The following is a 20,793-nucleotide window of genomic DNA, read 5'->3' on the forward strand; positions in this document are numbered from 1 at the left end:
ACTGAATCTCAGATGTGATGTTATTTGGAAATAGGGTCTTTGTGTATGTAATTAGTTAAAATGTGGTCATATTGGATTAGGGTAGTCCCTAATTCAATAACTGGTGTCCTTATAAGAAGAGAAAACAGACACACAAGGGAGAACACCATGTGAAGACAGAGGCAGAGATTGGAGTGATACAAGCCAGGGAATGACAATATTCCCAGCAACCACTAGAAGCTGAAAGACGCAAGGCAGGATTCTTCCCTAGACTCTTCTGAAGGAACAGTCCTGTGACACCTCGAACTGGGAGGAAAAAAATTCTGTTTTTAAGCTGCTCAGTTTGTGGTGGTTTTTTACAGCAACCACAGGAAACCTACATGCAATTATGTAGACAATATCAAAACTCAAAGTCATCCAGCTACTAAGTAGTCAGTCTAGATCCAAAGACATGCTCCTGCTTTCTTCTAACCCTTCCTAGGGAGCTATTTAGAAGTCGGGTTTTCACAATGACTGGGGATAACACAGCCTTTTAGTGAGCAGGGTTCAGGGGTATTGGACATTTTTCAAAGCACAGAACAGTCCTGCACAACAAGGACTTGTTCTACACAAAAGCACTTTCCATGAGAAATACTGTGTTTCCAACATGCTGTGGAGTACACAGTGACAATTTGGCATAGCCAGACTCCAGAAGAGGATATAAATTTTGTGGGAGCTTGAATCTTACACAATTGGGGACCCTCTTTATAAAAAAGATGACAAAAGTGCAAATACAAAATCAAAGACAAAAGCAAAATTTTACTTTGAGAAAAGAAATTACAACAATTTACTGGAGATTGAGAGAGTCACAACTCTTTCTTCTAAGATCTCTTTAGCATTATCATAAATGCCTACATAGAAAGTTTCCTCATTGCACCGTGACTTGTCTTTCTCCCTAAAGCATCTCATAAACTCGCAGCAACTTCCCAAATCACAGTGACCCATGCAAGTGAGAGGCTTCAGCAAAATTTGCCTGTGCCTAGATCTAAATCTCTCTAGACTTTCACTTTCTCATCTATAACATGAGGATTGCAACAGTACCTCCCGATAGGAAGGGTTTGTGAGGAACAAAGGGTTTTAGTATGTGGAAAAGTAATGAGAATAGTGTTGGGCCATAGAACGCACTCAATAAGAAAGAAAGAGGAAGGGAGGAAAGGAGGAAGGAAGGAAAAAAGAAAGGAAAGGGAAAAAAAGGAGGGAGGAAAAGGAAAGAAAGGAGGGAGGTAGGGAGGGACAGAAGGAGAAAAGAAGAGAAGGAGAGAGGGAGGGAGGAAGTCTTGGCAAATGTGCTACCCCTTGATAACTACATCACATCTGTTCCCCACAGTACCTGGTTCACAATGTGCAGTGAAAAGGCTGAAGGAAAGGGAATCTGGGTAGAAGAGTCTAAGCCTACATTTTGCTTCATGTTAATGATGATCATGATGATCATAAATGATAAAAGCATTTATTGAATGCTTATAATGTCCATTAATAGATTAATTTCTGTAATCCCTTCACTACTTAAGCCACAGAAGGCACGAGCTGGTTAATATATAAAGAGAAAAGTCTGTGAGGCAGATCTTCTGCCCTGATCCTCAATTTCAGAGTTTCAAAGAAACTCCACCTTTGGCTCATGAAGAAAGATTAGTGAGAGACTGTCAGAAGCAGAAGTTAGTTGGAGACTATGTTAAGAACATGGACTTTAGCCTTCATGAACCTTGGTTGAGATTCCTCTTTCCTGTACCAGATCATGATTCTAGAATCATTACTTTACCTCTCCATGACTCAGTTTCTTCATCAGTAAAGTGAGGGTAATCTTACCTGCATTCCAAATTTGTTGTTGAAGATTATATGAAATAACACAAGCGTACTGCAAAATGTTCATGCAAAGATTCAGATTATCTTTTATTCTATTTTTCCACGAACTTTTGAAGTACACCCATATGTGTAAAATACCTTCTGGGGGCTGCAAATAGTTTAGTTATTAACACTTCTACAAGTATAGAAATGCACTTTTCCTCTTGCTTAGTAATTGCACTCTAGGGAATTTTTCCTAAGGAAAAAAAATAATAACAAAATAGTAAAGCTACAGGCACAAAGATATGCCCTGCAGGATCATCTGTATTTACTTATTTAATTTTAGAAAAGGATTAAATATGCTTGTTATCTATAACAGCAAATAACTGGAGACACCCTAATTGCTCAACAGTAATGTAATATTGAAGGTAATTATAGTACATTAATATGATAGAATATTATGAGGACATTAAAAATGATAATTATGGAGACAGCATAGTGACATGGAAATGTTTGGGGTGTAATGTTATGTAAGAGAAATAGAACGCAAAATGCCATGTCTGCTCTGTGATAATAGGGACTATGTCAGTCTCATTCACCACTGTGTAGCCAGCACCTAGTACAAAATAAGCACTGGGTAAGTATGTATTGAATGGAATATAAAAACATAGTTGCCTATGCCATGTCTGCTCTGTGATAATAGGGACTATGTCAGTCTCATTCACCACTGTGTAGCCAGCATCTAGTACAAAATAAGCACTGGGTAAGTATGTATTGAATGGAATATAAAAACATAGTTGCCTATGGGCCAGACTTGGAATGTTAGGTGCAAAAAAATGAAAATGGTAATGGTGGCATTAAAGGATCTTGTTAGTTTGTTTCTACTGTTAAAAAAGAATGGAGCAAAGACAGGAAAGAAGGAAGAAAGGAAGGAAGGGAGGGAGAGAGAGAGAATGGAAAGAGGAAGGAAGGAGAATGGGGAAAATGTAAGGCTCTTCTGTTAATGACATTGAAAGCCATTATAGCATGATGGTTAGGAACCTAGACCCTGGAGTCACACAAACTTGTATTTGAATCTCAGCCTCCAGCCCTGCCATCTGCCTGCCTGAACAAGTGGGACAAGTTCAGTAACTTCTCTTAAATCTAATGTACACAAATATAAAATAAGGCCAATAACAGTACCAACCTCTTGAGAACGTCATGAGGATTAAATAAAGTATTTTATTCATAGCTGCCAGGATGACACATTTTAGACACCCAATAATGGCAACTGCTTTTAATATTACCATTAATACCATTTTATAATCACAAGAAAAAGTCTTCTTATCTGCTAACATATTGCAGAGAAAACAAATCATGTTAAAATTCTCCAACTAGAAAAGAGCCATACAATGCTGCAGGGGGACACATGCTGACCAGCTGTCCTGAGCACCTTCATGGGATCCAAGAGAGAGAGGCATTAACAACCCCTCCAGTTTAAGGGAGTTTGCTTCTCACAGATTCACTGAACCAATGTGTTTTCTCATCAAAAAGTTTCTTGCACAGACCAACTGCAATGGCTTCTTCCATAGAAATAATTAACATGCCCCTGGCAGCTTTTATTGATATTCGGTTTATAAAGCAGTGACCTAGAGACAAGGCATCTCTTGCAGATTAATGGCTCACAGGGGTCATTACTGGTGCAAAGACACTTCCAAGGGCTACTATGTATTTCCTTCCAGCTGGTTGTTAGACCACAGTTTCAACTACCAAATGCTTCATGCACACAAGGGTCTCCATTAGCAGTTGGGATGTGCATGCTGTAATAAGATTGCCTTCATACACTCTGGTTTGCATTCTTCCAAGCAAGGAGAGAGAGGTTTACTACTGAAATCAAATATTTATTTATGCTGGAAATCTTCAACAAACAGCCCTGTTTGCATTCTATCCAGTAGCATGTTTGCATGACCACAGTTGGGATGGCTTGTTGCTTGCCCCAGATCTATTCTCCTTTCTTCGTTGTAACAAAACACCAATTATATCCTGAGTGAAATTGTGCTCAGCCAAAAGACCACATTTCCCACCTTTCCTTGTAGCTGGGGTGGCTTCTAAAACACAAGCAGAAGTCACTTTGCAAGACATCTGGGAAAACCCTTCTTGCCACCTTTTTCCAGCCTCCTGCCTGGAACAGGGACATGGTAGCTGGAGTACCAGCAGACAGCTGTGGCCTTAGGAAATACTAAAGGTGATGGAGTCCAGGAGGTCTGTGCTGCACCACCTAATCTGCCTATCCTCCAAATCTCTCTTATATGAGAGAAAGATGTAGCTGGAGTACCAGCAGACAGCTGTGGCCTTAGGAAATACTAAAGGTGATGGAGTCCAGGGTGTCTGTGCTGCACCACCTAATCTGCCTATCCTCCAAATCTCTCTTATATGAGAGAAAGATTTTTTTTTTAAGTCAGAAACTGTAAGGAGTCCAATATTTCACTCCACTTGCAAGAAAACAAGTGAACCTGCTAGGGTGTCAAAGATTCTGGCAGAAGACACAAGACTTCCAAGTCAGAGACGAGGATGTATTACTTACAGCATGGTACAGCATGGGCTTCATGTCACATCAGGTCCCCTTGCCTCCCAAGTCCCACAGAGGCAATGAAGAGCAGTCCAGGTACATCCTGTGCATGCAGGAATTTTGCATCACAGCTGAGAAACCAAAAACTTAGAAAACCCTAAGTTTTTTATAATGAGCTGTGAGCAAACTGGCCCAATCTTTACCTTGTAAGGAGACATTATTGTACTACACAGCAAATAAATCTCTCTGCCCCAGAAAGAGACACTATCCCTATCTTCCAAAGCTGTTTGCAACAAATATCCTGGAACACACACTCCAGAACAAATCTGTCAGTGACTCTGCTCACAAAATGTGCAGAAATTAGAAAGACCTATGGAGAACCACCTCCCAACCACAACCATCTAGTTTGTTTAAGCCACTGTTATTTCCAGTCTATGTAATTAGCCGCTGAATGAAATCCTCATCAACTCTCCAATGGCAGAATAGATCCTTAGTCACGTGGATCTCTTCTACATTCAGAAGTCACCCAAGGTAGAAAAGAGCAGTTGGGGTAACTCTGGAACCAGATTGCCTGGGCTCTAATCCCAATTCCACTGATCATTAGCTCTGCAACTTTAAGCTAGTTACTTAACCTCTCTGTGCTTGGTTTCCTCATATAAAAAATGAGAATAATCCCATCATTCCCAGTAGTGATGAGGACTATATGTGTTAATACACATAAAGCACCTAGATAGTGCCTGGCACAGTGGAATGTGAGCTGTGAGTACAGAAGAGCAGGGTGGGCGCTAGCACAGCTTTGGAATCACACAAACCTGAGTTTGAATTTCCGCTCCACTCCTTATGAGCTGGGATATGTTGGGTAAGCACCTTAACCACTTCAAAATGTCTTTATCTGCAAAATAATATGTTCTCCTCTGAGAGCTGTGGGGATGAAAAAGGGTGATGTATAGTAACCATTTAGCACAATCCCTGGCACCAGTGAAAACTCAACAAAGCAGCTATTGTTATTTCTATTATTGTTTGTTCTTGCATTAGATTTAAAACTTGTTCTTTAATCACTCAGAGACATCAGGAGACCTTTGTACTTCTTACTTTGCCACATGAACATTTTTAGTCAAACATTAAATTTCCCTGATTGCGGACCCCTTTAATCTTCTGATTTCATTCTGACAGCGGTCACCTGGGGTCACCCCAACCTCATCAAATTCTCAGTCAATTCAATTGCATCGTAGAAAGATACAGGTTCTTAGAACAAACCATTTTTATGCCTCTGAATCAGTGAAAAAGATTTGGTCTTTCTTCTTTTAAAAGGTCTTTGAACCCCATTTGTTCTAAATAACACTTTATGAGAAAGATCCAAGTGCTAATTGAAAGCATTTCATTCCCCATATATTTAATAAAAATGAGATCTGTAATTTCTCATCTACAGTAAAATCCTCCAGTGCTGTTCACATTTTTAATATGAATCCAATATACTGAACAATTTCAGAAATTTGAAAGTTTAAAGATTTTATAGATTTTCTTAAAATAAGATTGATTTGAATTATTTTTAAAATACAACATTTACTAGAATGTCACTATAGAATTTCTTCATTTCATCACATCTTTTTGACAGCTGAGAAAGGTCTCCTTCATATCTCTAAATTAGATCCTGTAATAAATGCACAATCTTGAATTGAGACAGGTTTATTACACAAGCAAAACCTCCAACAGTAAGCTTATAATTAAGCAGTAATATTCATAGACAGTGAGCTTAGGCATGTGTTCCAATAATGTGCAAAGATTTGAAAAGAGCTGAATGTTGGGCGATAGAAGGATTTTCATTTATTAAACTGTTTGGAAGGATATTTCATCCCAGCAAGCTTCTACAGGTGTATCTCTATTCTTCATAACCTCTTCTGACATCAGCAGGCTGAATTCTCAAATTCACCAAAATAAATCTTGGGTTCCTTCTGTTAATATATCTTTCAACTTCAGGACTGGAAAAAAAAAAAAAACTCTGAAAAATATGCCCAAGAACTTTGAGGGTTGTCATTATTGAGCCAGAAAGTTCAAGTAGCAAAAATTACACCAGAGTCAGACACAATTCACCAAGCACTTACTGAGGTGCCGAACACGGAGTCCACCCCATTTTCATCATCATCTGGAAAACCCCATTTTCATCCTCCGAAGAAGTTCAGGCATCCTTCCCTCTAAGAAACTCTTCCTGATTTTCTTTAGCTCAGAGTGGAATAGGCATAGGCACCCCTCCTGTGTCATCCCAAATTGCCCTGAGCACATCTTAATCATTGCATTTACCCCATTTTGATACAATTTTTAAAAAAAAAGATTTAGCATATCCATTTGTACCATAGGTACTTAACATTCAACTTAGAACACAGCGGGGTCTCCTGTGATAATACAGCATATGAAAAATCTTCAAGAAGTTTAATGTAACTAGAGGAGAAAAGTTTGAGGTAAGGCATGGGGGGAATTCCAGTTATAGTGGTAAGGCAAGAGCAGGCAAGGAAGGTATTGTATGCTACTTTATGGACCAGGACATAAAGAGCAGTCACATGTCTAGAGGGCACAGAGAAGTAATATAGAGAAGTGCAGACTAGGTGACACATTAGGGAGTAGTGGAGTCTGGCAAAATAATAAGTAAGTCTGGCATAATAATAAGAAAAATCTAGAAAGCAAAACTTTCTAATTTATAAACAAGGCTCCTCTTCAAACACAGCAAGATTTGGTCACTAGTTTGAAACTTCTGAGAAATTTTAGTCCCTGGTCCTGGATTCCAAGTGTTCCAAGCTTTCTTTTATGTGCTCTCAACAGAGGGAATGGATAACTCATAGGCTACAGGCCAAAAAAGAATGCATTTCTTTTTTTAATTAGGAAAAAAACAATAATAAGAACTTCTATATCCAGCTAAGACAGAGTGAAGAGGACCAGGTTTGCCCTCCAAAATTAAAATAAAATCTAGAAAACCAATCAAAATATATGAAATAATGGTTTACAGTCACTGAACAATGGGTAACACTGGACTAAGAAGGGAAACAAGATGAGCCCTGTAATTGCACGAGCTTATTTCCTGAAAGCAGTTTCCAGGCTACAGGATAGAAAAAGGAAACCCAAACAAAGCCTGTTGATCTCACAGAAATGAGGAAAGAGAAATTAAGGTTTGTGGAGCTCAGGATAGCTAGAATTTGGGTATCAGACTATCAGAATGGAGGGGGCTACACAGAAAGATGGCTTCAGAGATCTGCAGAAGGGTCACCCCCAGTCTTCGAAGGAATAGTGATATGTACATGCATGAGCAGAAACTACCCAAGGCCAAAGGAAGAATCACTGGAAAGATGAAGGAATAACCATTGTCAGAGGTTACAAAGGGCGAGAAAGAGTTTGTGTTCCCAGCAACCAGAGAAAAGACTTCATAGCACAGAAGTGTTGGGTGGAATCCTCAGAAGGATATCACAGTAGCAATAAAACTAAATTGGTCTGAAACTAATGGATACTCCAGACCCCACTTCACAAAGCCTAAAAGTGACTGTCAAAAAGATTCAACTGATTATAAGTAACTTAATGACATTCCAGAACAAAAATTCTACACTATTTAAAAGAATATAGTAAAATCAATTTAAGCAACTAACAACATAAAATTTACAATGTCAAGTATCAAATAAATAATTACAACGCAAGAAAGGAAGCATAGAAATAAAGTCAAAAACATAAAAAATGAATCAACAGGAATAGAATCAGATATGGCAGAGCTGACAGAACTAGCAGAAAATGAAGTTAAAGCAACTGGTATAAATATTTTCCATATGTTCAAGAAGGTAAAGGAAAGCATGACCATGATGATAAAATAAATGGAAGATATATAAAAGATGCAAATGGAGCTTGTAGAGATAAAAATTACAGTATCTGAAATGAAATACACACTGGGTAAAGTTAAGAGTTTAGACAATGCAGACTTGAACACATAACAATAGAAATAATACAAAATGCAGAATAAAAAGAAAAATATTTAAAGGATATATAGAAAGAAAAAAAGGAAAATAATAGACAGTAATCTGTAGGACAATATCAAGCAGTCCCAGAGAAAAAGGAAGGGGAAGAATATATAATAACATATTATATATATTCTATTATTTATATTTTATATTCTATTATATATTATAAAATAGAGCTGAATATATAATAGAATATAAAATATAAATAATAATATAACTATCATTATTTTAAATGTAAATATTATAAATATAAATAATAATATAATATTCTATTATATATTATAAAATAGAATAGAATATATATAATATAAAATACAAATGATGGAATATATATATTATTATATATTCTTTCCTTTCCTTTTTCTCTGGGACTGCTTGATATATATAAATATATATATATATATATATATGATTCTTTGAAAGATTTTTAAAAATTAAAAAACTTCTGGTTGGACTGACCAAGAAAGAGAGGACACAAATTTCTAATATCAGGAACAGAATAAGTGACATTGCTATGGTTACTGAAGAGATAAAAAGGACAATAAGGGAATATTATCAGCAATATTATGCCATTAAATTTGACAACATATATATATTTATTTACACATAGAGTTTCAAAATATATGAAACAAAATCTGAAGAAATAGATACATATACAATTACAAGTGTAGATTTCAAATAGTCATGTTTCAGTAACTGAAAACAATTATATAGAAAATCAACAAATATACAGAAGATTTGAACAAGTCACATGACTGATATTTATTAAATGCTCTGCCAAACAACAGAAGACTGCACATGAAATATTCACCAAGGTAAACTACAACGTGATTATGAAAAAAAAAATCAATAAATTTAAAAGAATTGAAATCATACAAGTTTATTCTCTGGACACAACAGAAATAAATTAGAAAACAACTACTTTTAAAAACCACAAATATTTGGTAATTAAGCCACATACTTCTGAATAATCCAAACATAAAAGAAGAAATCACAGAAAATTAGAACATATTTTCAATGGAATAAAAATGAAAATGAAAGACATAAAAATTTGTGGGATGAAGATAAAGCAGGTAGTAAAAGGAAATTTACAGCAATAAATTGCTGGCTGGCCGGTTAGCTCAACTGGTAGTGCATGTTGCTGGTAACACCAAGGTCATGGGTTCAGATCCCTGTACCAGCCAGACACCAAAAAAACCAAAACAAAGATCATTAAATTGCTCAAATTAAAAAAGAATGAATGTAGGGGAAACTCTTCAGGAAGTAGGAGTGGGCAAAGACTTTATGAATAAGATCCCAAAAGCACAGGCAACAAAAGAAAAAAAAAACAAATAGGATTATATCAAACTAAAATTCTTCTTCACAGCAAAAGAAAAATTAACAGAGCAAAAAAACAACCTAGAGAACGGGAATAAGTATTTGCAAACCATGCATCCAACAAGGGATTAATATCCGGAATATACAAGGAACTCAGACAACTTAACAGTAAAAAAAAAAAGGTAATCCAATTTAATCCCATTAAAAAATGGGCAAAGGAGCTGAATAGGCATTTCTCAAAAGAAAGTATACAAATGGCCAACAGACACATGAAAAGATGCTCATCACCACTAAGCATCAGGGAAATGCACATCAAAACCACACTGAGATGCCATCTTACTCCAGTTAGACTGGCTGTTAGCAAAAAGATAGAGGTAACAAATGTTGGCAAGGATGGGGAAAAAGGGGAACCCTTCTACACTGTTGGTGGGACTGCAAATTAGTGCAGCCATTATGGAAGACAGTATGGAGCTTCCTCAAACAACTACAGATAGAACTGCCGTATGGCCCAGAAATCTGCTGCTGGTGTATACCCAAAGGAATGGAAATTATCATGTTGAAGAGATGCCTGCACTCCCTTGTTTATCACAGCTCTACTTACAACAGGCAGGAGTTGGAATCAACCTAATGTCCATCAGCAGATAACTGGATAAGGAAAATATGGTATTATATACACAATGGAATACTACTCTGCCATAAAAATGAATGAAATTCTGCCATTCACAGCAACATGGATGAACTTAGGGAAAATTGTAAGTGAAGTAAGCCAGGCACAGAAAGAGAAATAAGTGGGAGCTAAAAAATATAATAAATAAACAAATAAAAATTTTTAAAAGAAGAAAGATACAACAATCACAATAATACATTGAACTTTCAAAAGGAGAAAACAGAACTGAGGTTAGTAGAGTTGGGAAAGGGGGAAGTGTAGGGAGGTTAGTGAGAAATTGGTAAAGGGCCACAAAAATGATTACATTGTGTAATGTTGAATGTGCTAATTATCCTGATTTGAGCATCACATATTGCACACAGGTACTGATATTTAGTGCTGTCCCCCAGAGATATGTACAATCAATTATGTTTCAATAAAAATAAATAAATTTTTCCAGAAAATAATAATAATAACAATAAAATAAATAAGAATGAATGTCTCAAATCAATAATCTAAATTTTCTCCTTAAAAGAACTAAGAACAGAACAACTTTAATTCAAAAAGCAAAAGGAAGAAAGAATTAAATGGCATAAAGCAGTGAAATTGAAAATGGAAAAGAGAATATTAATAAAACCAAAATCTGGCTCTTTGAAAGATTTTTAAAAATTAAAAATCCTCTGGCTGGACTGATCAAGAAAAAGAAAGATGCAAATTCCTTATATTAGGAATGAAACAGGTGACATTGATACAGTTACTAAAGGGATAAAAAGGATAATATGAGAATATTATGAACAATATTATGCCATTAAATTTGACAACTTAGATGAAATGTACAAATTCCTTGAAACACAAACACCAAATGTTATCCAAGAAAAAAAGTGATAACCTGAATAGTCTTACATCTTCTAATGTTTAATTCATAGTTTAAAACCTTCCTACAAGTAGAACTTCAAGCCAGGTGGCTTCACTGGTGAATTCTATATGCTCTTCAAAAATACGAGAGGAGGTGACACATCCCATGTCATTTTAGGAAACCAGCACTACCCTGTTAACAAAACCAGTGAAGATATTACTTTTAAAACAAAACTACCATGTACATGCGTATCTCATGTACACAAGTGTCAAAAATCCTCAACAAAATCTTAGAAAATTAAATCCAACACCACGTAAATCAATTAAAGTTCATCCCAATAACGTAAGGTTGTTTTAGCTTTAGAAAAGCAATCAATGTAATTCAATATATTAATAGGCTAAAGATGAAAATTTCTGATCATCTTCAAAGATACGGAAAAACATTTGGTAAAATTCTACACCCATTCATAATACAAACTCTCAGAAGATTAGGAACAGACAGCACCTTAGTCAGCTTGGGCTGCTATAACAAAATATCGTAAACTGGGTGGCTTAAACAAGTGTTTTTCTCACAGTGGCACACTAAAAACTACAAAACATTGCTGAGAGAAATCAAAGAGGGCCTATATAAACAGGAAGACATACCAGTCTTATGGATTGGAAGACTCAATATTGGCAAGATGTCAATTATTACCATATTGATCTATACATTCAAGGAATTTTTCAATCCCATTCCTAGCAAGAATTTTTATAGAAATTAATGAGTTGATTCTGAAATTCATATGGAAATGCAAAGAACCTAGAATAGCCAAAATAATTCTTAAAAGAACAATATTAGAGAATTTACCAAATTTACTATAAAGCTACAATAACAAGACCATGTAATATTGGTTTAATAAAAGACAAATAGGTCAATGAAGCAGAATAGATATTCTAGGAATAGATTCCCATATATACAGTCAATTGACTATGAACAAATGTACAATTTAATGGGAAAAAGATAGTTTTTATAACAAATGTTGCTGTCACAATCAGATATCTATATTTTTAAAAAGAACTTCTCCAGTTACCTTATAACACACCCCCCAAAAACTCAAAATATATCACAGACCTAAATGTAAGAGTTAAAATGATAAAGTTTCTAGTAGAAAGAACAAGAAATAACCTTTATGACACCAAGGCAAAGAATTCTTAGATGGGACACAAAAGCATGAACTGGGAAAGAAAAAAATAATAAATTTGAATTTATCAAACTTTAAACCTTTGTTCTGCATAAGATAGTACTAATAAAATGAAAAGACAAACCACAAATTAAGAGAAAATATTTGCAAAATATTTATCTGATAAAAAAATTACATCCAGAACACATAAAGCACTCTTACAACTCAACAATGAAGAAACCAAAAATATAAATAAAATATTAACTGAGCACAAGATATGAATAGTTACTTAGACCAAAGACAATATATGAATGAAAAATGATGGGGCCACTTAATCAAGTATTTTTCCATAGATACTAGTAGAATTATTTTCAGCACTAAGCCTTTGGCAGACAAAAAAATAGGGCCATAATATTAAATCATGAAGTACTCATTAGGAGAAAATAATACATGATTTCAAGTAAAAAAAAAAAGAGAGAGAGAACATGAAAAGATGTTCAATATCATTACTCATTAAGGAAATGTGTTAAAACTCATTACAAATTGATCATTGGAAAAGACTGCTAAAAAGGCTTAATATTATATCAAAAAGTAAAAAATTATAATGAGAATTCACAACACATCAAATAAAGTTGTATGGTAAAAATTAAACCAACTAATAGCAAGTGTTAGTAAGAATATGAACCTGCTAGAATTCTCATATAGCATTAGTGGGAATGCAAAATATTGGTCACCTCAGGAGCCAACTTGGCTGTTTCTTGTAAACCACCCATATAACTCAGCAATCATAAGATAAAAGAAAACATGCTCACATAGAAGTGTACCAAAATGTTCATGGAAGCTTTTTTCATAATAACTATAAACTAAAAATAACCCACATGTCCATCAATAGGTGAATAGATAATCAAATTGAGAGACAGACATTCAACAGAATATTTCTCAGAAATATAAACAACGAATTACTCATACATACGCCAACATGGATAAGTTTCAAAAGCATCATGCTAATTGAAAGCAGCCACATGCAAAATACTATATACTGTACAATTTTGTTCATAAAAAAATCATAGAACAGACCGGTTCCCGCTCACTGGCTGAGCGAGGTGCAGGTGCAGCGCTAAGGGTTGTGATCCTGTTGCCGGTCCCGGTCCGGTACGGGCGCGACACTGAGGGTTGCGATCTGTTGCCGGACACGAAAAAAAAGACAAAAAAAAAAAATCATAGAAAAGGCAAAACTATAGTGTCAGAAAGCAGACAAGTGATTGTCTCTGGCTGGGAGGAGGGGAGAAAATGTTCAAAGAGGCAAACAAACTTTTTGGGGTGATAGAAGTATTTTGTGTCATGACTGTGGCGAGGGCCTCGTGACTGCACATTTGCAACCTCACTATCCATCATTAACATTTTCAGTGTGTTCCCTTTCAATCTTTCTTTTTTCCCTAAATTTCCTGGAATTTGTCCTAAAGAAATAATCAGAAAAGTACCAAAATACTAAAGAATTTAATAAAAAGTTGGAAACGATCAAAATATTTAACAATATGGACATAAACAAATGATGGTACAACTCTTTAAGAAAATATTATGATTGTAGCCAATAAATGTCACATTTCCATACGGTATTTAATGACACATGGAAATATTCATAACACAATGTAAAGTACACAAGCAGTAGAGAATACTTGATATTCATATAATCTTAACATTGTGTATACAATGTATGTATGAATATATGTATAGAATTGTGTGATTTCTTTGTCCTAAAACAGGGCAACTTTGTTACTCAACCAGTGTAAAAATGCCAAACGACTTCCTAGAACTGGCATTTGAAAGGAAATTGTCAAATGAGACAAGGGCATGCAAAGTTAACTTGATTATCCAGTTCTTCCCAGGGTGAGGAGTCTTGGCTGTTCAATAATCTGGCAGGATGAGCCACACTCATAGTACCCATTTACACTAGACTCTTCGGCAATACAACAAACTTGACAATAAATCAAGACCAGACAAAATGCAAATATTCCAGAATGAACTTCAAGGTATACTTTAGTAACTTGAGCACTTGAGAACACTAACAATCTTCATGCTAAGGGGCAGTGTGATTTCACAAAGGAGCATATATGATTTATAGCCACTCGAGCAAGTTGCTTCACTTGAGCTTAGCCTCCTCCTCTAGAAAATGAGGCACCCTGCTCCCTACATCCTTGCCTCACAGGGTTATGGCAAAACTAAAATGAGGTGACATATGTAAAATCAATTTTTAATTTACAAATCACAAGTCCAAGGTGAGGTGGTTTTATTGTGTGATGTTGGAGTCCATTAACAATTAGCAGCAGCTTAATTGTATTTCTGACCCACTCTGATAAATATTTCCACAGCAAGGAAATAGGAAATCTTTGGAACTCAAACAGCAAACAATCTACTGCGAGTGGCTATCCCCAGACAGTGACCAAGACAATTGTAATCACAGCCACAAAGGTGGATAGACTGATTGTAGGACCCCTATCCCAAAGCATTACCCTTCCCCAAGCTGGTGTACTAGAAAGGCCACGGAGTGTGAAGCCATACACACCTAAGTATAATGATTGGCTGTGTGACAAACGATGCATTATTTGATTTCACTGAACCCCAGTTTTATGCACTGTTGAATGAGGATGATAAGACCTCCTCCCGGGTTGTTACAAGTTGTAAATGAAATAGAATATGTTGCATCCTTAACGAAGTTCATTAGGTACCTAATGCATGCTCACCTCCCTCTTGACTTAGAGTCCCATAAATTTCTCTAATTAATGACACTCAATGACAGCCTTTTACACAAACAGGAATCAGCATAGGATTGAGGATGGACAGAGAGGAAGGTACATGCCCCCAAATATCCAGACCAAAAAAAAAAAAAATTGTATCTGTTAGAAATTTGTTAGAAATACAGAAGAATTTCCGAAAAGTAAATAAGAAACATATAATAGTGAAATATGTCATGATTCTATTTATTCCAATGCTTTATTTAATAAATAGAAATAACGAAATCAAAATAGGAAAAAAAACCCCACAAAGCTATAGTAACTTTCTCCAGGGTTAAGTTAGGGCTTACTGGTATCTTAAATGAAAAGCACTCTTGTAAAAATTCAAAGAGTGCCCAATGGCAGGTGATACTATGAACCACAGACAGGGCAACCTTTTAGTCAAATACACATACCAAAGTCTGTACCAACAAGATGCTGGAGAACTGAGAACAATTCTTCACCCATCTTCCTCACGAAGATACTCAACACCAAACTAACACTTCCTGTGATTCAAACCACTTTCAAACACTATTATAATTGGGGTATGTGAGGTAAGCAATGCACACGTGTCATTTTACAGACAAGAAACTGAGTTGTAGAGAAAGAGAGAGAGCTAGCCAAATGGACAGTAAACTACATCCACATCCAGACCTTTCTATTTTTAGAATTACAAGGGCAATACTTTCTTTGAGCTGAAATATACTAAACTGGCATGTTTATGCAGTTTTCCATACATTTTAGAGATATTATTTTTAAAAATAAACCATGTTGGTGAACATTATTTTAAAACTTACTATTTAAAATTCCTTCCTCCAAATATGGCAGATTAAAAATAACTAACTCCCTAAAATCAATATTTTAAAACTGGTTTGCATGACAAACTAGAATAAATGAAAACTTATTTCAAATGAAAGCCAATCCATAAAACCTTCGCTGTGATTTTTAGAAATCGCATCTACGTACCACCAGCTTTCATACAGAGTTTTCTGACCTGCAGGAGGAGGCAGAGAAAATAGGCTTTATTGAGATCTCTTCACAATAGTATGAGAGGCTTCCATGAATGGAAAGGAATTTCTGATCACCTGATACTGAGGAACAGCTTCACATTCTCAGTTCCTGAGAAAACATAGCTGACTCTGGCTAGTGCAAAAGATTTTGTTGAACAAGGGCACAAATCAAGGTAAATTTCTTCTTCCCTCGAAGGGGAGATAACTACAAATAGAACATAGTAATAATAGGCAGGCGGGACTATTATATTCTTTTAAAAATTGGGAACAGCAGGAAGTTGATAGCTCCTAGGTAAATGTGACAAGAACTGAAAGCACAATAGAATCTAAATCCATCCAACTGCCAAACAGTAATATCCTGACGAAATTAGTTTTTTACAAAAGAATACATTTTCCTACCATCTCCTCTACCTTCCTAGTTTCCTTCTCTGGAGATTCTGGAGATAACAACATCTTAATTGATTGCAACTGATTGGGGTATTAGTCACTCCAAAAGCTACACTTGGCCCCACCCGTTAGGGCCATTTTAAAGCAATGTATTTCAGCAAAATGTGGTGTTCATGTAGATAGCAAGTTCTTAATAGAATCTGGGAAGATGTTCTTTGGCAGAAAATGATTTCGTAGACATTTTTCATTATGATAGATGTGGTATTACAGCCGTTATAAGAAATTTCAAGCTGTGTTGCAGCTTTGTCTCTAGCGTTATAAATCACTCACTCATATATTAAAGTCTGTAGAAAGCAACTGGAGGGACGGGGGAAAAAAAACCCTCATCTCCCATATACAGACTAGGTATAATTTGGTATTATTCTTAAAGGTTCAAAGCAGCTTAAAGAATCTGTATTCAGTGTTTATGCGAGTGAGGATCAGGAGATCACATTCCATTACTGCTGAGATGGGGAGGAAATGTCCACACAGTGAGTTAACATTTTCTGCCATAAATCCTGATGTGAAGGTAAAGAAAGGCTTTGCTTCCAAGAGATAGAGGACAGAGAAGCCCACTGCCATTTGCAAAATAAGGTAGAAAGGGAATTAAGAGTTAACAAATTGCATACATTAGAGTCAATCATATGCCGTTAATGCAGTTTATTTTATACACATAAAAGTAGGTGTGTATGTTGTTCTCTTTCTCTCTGCTTTTGTAGGCAACAGAATATGTACCTATAAACTATGATTTCAGTTGGGATAAGAAGGTCCTAATTTGGTGGTATTCCAAATTTAGGGATTCCCACTCTCTATAGACCATATTGAATTTTGAATAATTTAAACATAATATGATAGAAAAGGCAGAGAGAGACAAAGACCAACCACAGAGTTACACTCACCCTTCTTTCTCTGTCAAAAGCGAATATGATATCTAATACAATGCACGCTGCTTTTAGCCCTCCTCCCAAAGGTGGGGCTCTTTGGTGGTGGGGGGTGGGAATGAGGACTGAGGGGGTTTCCCCATGATTCAAAGCCAAGCCTCTAAGCCAGTGGTTCTCATCTTGGGAAATTTTGCCTCCCAGGGGACATTGGCAATGTCTGGAGTTATTTTTGTTGTCAGAACTAGAAAGGGTGCTACTGGCATCTGATGGGCAGAGGCTGCAGATCCTACAATGCACAGAACAGGCCCCCACAGCAAAGACTTATCTGTCCCACAATGTCAACCTGGTCTAGAATTAACCAGGCAAACTCTCCAGCCGAGAAAGTAATGACCTGATCTTTTATTTATTGGTCATGTAAAGAGGGTCATTGTGAGCCCAGGGTGAATACTGATTCCAACTTCGTTTTCATTACTTGGAACATGATTCTATTATTCACAGAGATACAAGAACTTCATATTTCTAAACAAAAGGAGCTTTAACCAGTAGGATATGGGCATTCTTCATTTTCCTCAGTGAAGGCCTTTAGATATCTGAAGTGACCATAGCTTAACAACAGTGGTTATAACCTATTCGAAGAATGCACCTTGCACTGCTCTGAGAAGTAAAACCACCATGATGGTGCCACAGGTCAAGCTTGGTCTGTCAGTGTTCCAGAGAATTCTCCATAACTGTGTTGCTAGCACAACTCCTGAAGGGGAAAGAATGGGAAGGAAATACAGAGAAGGGAAGGATAGAGACCATTACAACTGAAACTTTTTTCCCAGTTAATTCTCCCAATCCTGAAATTGGGTTGTGTTTTGTATAATTTGTACCAAGAAAAACATGAGGCTCAAAGCTATTAGGTAATTTGGCCCACATCCAAGTCCTAGTAAATAAAAGAACTGAAATTTGGACCCAGTCTTTCTGAATATAAATTCCATTTTATTGTTTAGCTTTGTCACATCATGAAATACCACATTAGAGATTCATTCATATGCTTAAGTCATTTTTGATTGCAGGAACTGGCATTTAAAAGTGGTGACAGACTGGGCTCACTGCTTTGAAATATAAATTTGGTGAGAGTCAAACATGATTATGAAATCCGAAGGGACTTGTTGATTAATGAGCAAATTTTCATTCATTCTGGATTGTATCTGAATAAAAGCACCCAAATACACACATGCAAACACTAACCGTGAGAACACAAAGCCAGTGAGGGAAGAACAGCTCACCTTGTCTCTTCCCACTGTCTTCTCCTGCCGGTGTTTCTACGGAGGTTCCATATACACTATGTTAACTGGAATGGTTTTTAGTTTTGTTTTGGTTTTGTCATTTCACCCCCCAAAGAAGTGAAGTTATTTAACACTTACTGTTCTGTGCAGCTAGATTTAGAAGACCTACAGTATGAAACTTCTCTACACATTTAAACCACAGCCCCAGCAACAACTCCCATCTGAAATTTTGACCCATTAGATCACTGGTTCTCAATCCTGAATATGCATCATATCTGAGAACAGATGTAATGCCTTTTTAAAAAAAGGCATCTTCAGAGGTTCCTCACATCCTTCAAAAAAGCAAAGGCTATTATTCAAAGACCACTGCTACTTAATCTCAAACAACACTCCCCAACCTTTCTTTTCACCACCCAACCAAACAACTAATTAGTTTCTCAAATCCAGCCCACACATTCTCATTTCTTCCCCCTGCTTCCTCCATTCATCCTGCCTAGTATGCTCTTTTCCCCTCCCCCACCCTCCAGACTCAGTACTTACCTGAAGTCCATCGTCCCACAGAAGCCAACCCCAATGAATCCAATATATGCTGAACATAAGTTTGGTCCATTTAATGAGCAACTATTAATTCAACAAGTACTTATTAGGTTCCCCCTGCCATTTGCAAAATAAACTAGAAAAGAATTAATAAATTACATACATTAGAGGCAATCTAAATTGCCAATAATGCAATTTATTTTATACACATGGAAGTACTGTGTATGTTGTTCTATCTTCTGATAGTTCTGCCTATGATAGTGATCTTTCTGGACACATAATTATGTCTGCTGCACTAGACTGTAAGCTTCTTGAGGACAAAAATAATGCCTTATTCATTTTGTTAACTCTGGAATAATACCAGGCCTGGCACCCAGCATATTTTCAGTAATGTCCATAGTAATATTGCAGGCATGATTGACTGTGGTCTCTAGAACCATAGACACTGGAATCCATACAAATGCCCAATCACTGAAGAATGGTTAAGTAAATCAGCATGCATCAAAAGGTAGAAAATCAGGAAGCATTTAAACAGTCATTACAAACACTATGGCTCTTTCTCCTCTTGAAAAGCATTCACAACAATTCCCACCCTCTGCACTCTGGAAAAACTGACTGTTTTCATAAGAGCATTCACAGCATTCTGCAATTCTTTTTTATAGGAAGAATTACTGATTTGAAAAAGATACCTTTATAAGCCACTTTGGTAAACAATGACCCCTAAGATCATTCTGGATTAACAAGAAAAGACTGCAAAACTACCTTCTAGAGAAAATGGGAAACTTTGGGTTTGTAGAACACATGAGAATAATTCAAGAAGTTTGTGGGAAAATAAAATTAAAAGATAATACTAATATTTCCATGAACTTTTGAAGTACTCTCATGTAGGCATTCAAGTTTGGCAGTAACAATGAATTGCTTAGATAATAGGGAAAAAAATGCTCTTTAGAAAGAGGAAGGATAAAAGAAAGAAATAATGCCAATGAGGGTGCTGGAGAGAGGAATTATGAAACCCAAGCAAACGTAGTGAACATTTTGAATAATTTATTATCAGGTGTGTGTTGGAAGACTAACTCTCCATTAGTCTCTTGGGTTTCTGCACTGGCCTGTTTCAGACTATCTTTTCAAGATCCTTGTGGTAGCAAAGAGCTTTGGAAGATAGAGGCAGTGTCTCCCTCCAGAGCAAAGGGCAGAATTGTTTATCTATAATGTAATGAAGACAATGTCTCCCTCCAGGGCAAATATCTGGCAGGCTTATTGCCTATTACAAAATATTCAAATTTCCTAACATTGTGGTTTCTCTCCTGTAACCAGTCCACTACATACGCAGATGTCATCTGGCCCTAATTGCACCACACAAATCAAATGCTGATACTCTGGCTACTGAGATTGCTGTGAGTAAAAAAATGCCCTTTGTCTCTGACCCAGGAGTCTCATGTCTTCTAGAATCCAAGAAATTATGGTAGGCCACAAAGAGGGTAAAATCTTAGATACCACCCAGATCTTGAGAGTGTGAAATACAAACCCTTTCTTGAATTTATCCTATGAAATCTTATGTAAATTTTGCATTGTTTACAAAAGT

Source organism: Galeopterus variegatus, unplaced genomic scaffold, assembly GCF_000696425.1.
Source record: "Galeopterus variegatus unplaced genomic scaffold, G_variegatus-3.0.2 Scaffold505, whole genome shotgun sequence".
Lineage (NCBI taxonomy): Eukaryota > Metazoa > Chordata > Mammalia > Dermoptera > Cynocephalidae > Galeopterus > Galeopterus variegatus.